Raw genomic sequence first — 3,538 nt, forward strand, 5'->3', positions numbered from 1 at the left:
TATGCTAAAAACAACGTCAATCTGGGTTAGTTCCATTCAAATCATGCAAATTAGAGTCCAAAACAAGAGCAAAAGTGTTTGGAAAAGTTGATACATTTGGGATGTATCACTAGTCTACGGGCAAAAGCCTGGCTCTACGTGCCCCTAAGCGAGTGCAATAAAATCATTGTCCTAGGGGACGGAGGGAGTATTTAGTTGCCTCCAAATTAACATCTCATTGCCCAATAAACAAATCAAATGGCCCATTTTTGCACATGCAAGAAAATGGAGATGGGTAGCAGGTTAGATTATTGTAGTACTTATTTTTGTTGTCTTATTTTTTGTAAAGGAGGATCACCCTGCCCTCTAGGAGCCTGCAAACTTCCCAAGATTTTCCCCAGTATTACCACCGCCATCTAGATTTATTAGTCTCATCGTATTTTGGGTCAATGATTGATAAACATACTACTACTACGTAGTATTTGACTAGCATGTCACACATTTTTCTGCTGGATTCATATTTTAATATGTTTTCCAATGGCATTATATTGGTCACATAACTTCATTAGCTAAATTAAGGGTCAAAATATGATACAAAATATAAGGGGAACTAGTAAACCACTATGGTTCCCTATATGGCTTGAATCCAAATAAAGGAGAGGGTAGCGGTTCATGGTTCGATGAACAGCAATGATGTATCCTCCTTCAATTCACATGCTGAGGGAAGTAAAGGGAGAAGCGGCATGCAACCAGCAGCCCAGCACCATGTGAATGCAAGTTTCTTTTGGCCTTGTGTAACCACCATTGCACCATGTCGTCGTGGCATTAATTCTTATCGAATCGCATTCTCATTCTAGCTAATAAAGACGTGTGTGATCCCTTGCTCACCTTTTCTCTCAACTTCGTAGTTTACGTGTATGCATGACCCAATCTACCAAACTTATAATATATGCCTTTTTTGAGGGAAAATCATTATTTCTATCTATCGGTTGCGCCAAGGAGCAGAACCAAATGTTACAAATTATAAGCTCAAAAGGAGTCCCTTCGGGGACATTCGATAAAATTGGAACGATACAGAGAAGATTAGCATGGCCCCTGCAAAAGGATGACATGCACAAATCGAGAAGTTCAAAAGGAAAAGCCTGTCGTGTTCGTGTCTCACCCCCACACGGTTGGTCTGACATGGCGCTCACGTGGGAACGCATGTTGTGTTGCATTTTCACTAACAAGTGGGACCGCAGTTGAGCAAACTGACTATCGGCAAACTCCCAACCCGCCCGTCGTGCATTGGCTGAGTCAGAGAAATGAGGATGCTGAAAAGCTAGCTCTAGCATGGACTCCAAGAAATTTGATGTCAGATGGGACTCGTGGTGGTGGTGTGTGCCATAGACGTGAATGCTTGTTCTGGCCCATGCCACCGCACTATATCGAGGTGTTGGTTACGTAAGAGCGAACACATTATCTCTCAAGGAGTATGGTACTACTAGTAGTACTTTATTAACATATGGCCCACCTCACACTGTCGCCCAATTTCCTAGAGGCCATGCTCGGCCCTCCTCTCTCTCTCACTCTCTTCTCACTCAGCAGACGCATGGAGTGTGCCCATCGTCGGTTTGCTCACATTTGGTCCCACATGTCAGTGAATACATAAGGCGATACACATTTGTTGGGTGAGCGGCGTGATGTCTACTACACAACTTTATTCTTGTAGACTCATGTTGGGCCTCCAAGCGCAGAGTTTTGTAGGACAGTAGCAATTTTCCCTCAAGTGGATGACCTAATGTTTATCAATCCGTGGAAGGTGTAGGATGAAGATGGTCTCTCTCAAACAACCCTGCAACCAAATAACAAAAAGTCTCTTGTGTCCCCAACACACCAAATACAATGGTAAATTGGATAGGTGCACTAGTTCGGCGAAGAGATGGTGATATAAGTGTAGTAATGGTAGTAGATATTGGTTTTGTAATAGCAACAATAAAAAACAGCAAGGTAGCAAGTAACAAAAGTGAGCACAAACGGTATTGCAATGCTTGAGAATGAGGCCTAGGGTCCGTACTTTCGCTAGTGCAATCTCCCAACAATGCTAATATAATTGGATCACATAACCATCCCTCAACGTGCGATGAAGAATCACTCCAAAGTTCTTATCTAGCGGAGAACATAAGAAGAAATTGTTTGTATGGTACGAAACCACCTTAAAGTTGTTCTTTCCGTTCGATCTATTCAAGAGTTCGTACTAAAATAACACAAAGTTATTCTTCCCGTTCGATCTATCCAAGAGTTCGTACTAAAATAACACCATATGATATGCATCAACCAACTCTAATGTCACCTAGATACTCCAATGTCACCACAAGTATCCGTGAGTTAATTATACGATACGCATCAAACAATTTCTGCTTCATAATACTCGATCCAACACAAAGAACCTCAAAGAGTGCCCCAAGATTTCTACCGGAGAAACAAAGACGAGAACGTGCATCAACCCCCATGCATAGATTACCCCAATGTCACCTCGGGAATCCGCGAGTTGAGTGCCAAAACATATATCAAGTGAATCAAAATAATACCCCATTGTCACCACGGGTATTCATATGCAAGACATATATCAAGTGCTCTCAAATCCATAAAAGTATTCAATCCGATAAGAGCGAAATCTCAAAGGGAAAACTCAATTCATCACAACAAGATAGAGAGGGAGAAACACCATATGATCCAACTATATTAACAAAGCCCCCAACATATCAAGATCGTTCCATCAAGAACACAAGAGCGAGAGAGAGAGAGATTAAACACATAGCTACTGGTACAAACCCATAGCCCCGAGGGTGGACTACTCCCTCCTCATCATGGTGGCCGCTGGGATGATGAAGATGGCCACCAGTGATGATTTCCCCCTCCAGTGGAGTGCCGGAACAGGGTCTAGATTGTTTTTTTGTGGCTACAGAGGCTTGCGATGGCGGAACTTCTGATCTAGGGTTATTTCTGGGGGGTTTGGTATTTATAGGATTTTTCAGCGTTGGAATCACGCGAAGATGGGCCACGAGGAGGGCACAACCCACCAGGACGCGCCTGGGCCCCCTGGCGCGCCCTGGTGTCTTGTGCCCTACTCCTTCATCTTCTGGTCCTTCCACGAAGCTTCGGGGGTCTCCTTTGTTCCAAAAAAATTGTCAAAAAGTTTTAGCTCATTTGGAGAACTTTCATTTCTGCACAAAAAACAACACCACGGTTGTTCTGCTGAAAACAACGTCAGTCCTGGTTAGTTCCATGCAAATCATACCAAAACCATATAAAATTGTTGTAAACATGACATGAATAATTCATAAATTATAGATACGTTGGAGACGTATCAGCGTCCCCAAGCTTAATTCCTACTCGTCCTCGAGTAGGTAAATGATAGAAGAAATAATTTATGAAGTGTGAATGCTAGCAAAGTGCATAAGTTTGATCAATGATAATTTCAATCACTTTTCCTAGCATCATAACAATAACTCTTTCTCATAAAACTCATCATGATAAAGTAGCAATTTAATACGAGATATTTGATGTGGAATGCTAC

At 42.3% G+C, this 3,538-nt stretch overlaps 1 non-coding gene across 1 annotated transcript; it reads left to right on the forward strand.

Moving 5' to 3' along the window:
* The first annotated feature begins 1,017 nt into the window (after positions 1-1,017).
* LOC123183734 (U6 spliceosomal RNA) lies at positions 1,018-1,120 on the forward strand. Its single transcript, XR_006492763.1, has one exon. It is a non-coding gene; the product is annotated as a U6 spliceosomal RNA (small nuclear RNA).
* Positions 1,121-3,538: the final 2,418 nt, after the last annotated feature.

Source organism: Triticum aestivum, chromosome 1D (assembly GCF_018294505.1).
Source record: "Triticum aestivum cultivar Chinese Spring chromosome 1D, IWGSC CS RefSeq v2.1, whole genome shotgun sequence".
Lineage (NCBI taxonomy): Eukaryota > Viridiplantae > Streptophyta > Magnoliopsida > Poales > Poaceae > Triticum > Triticum aestivum.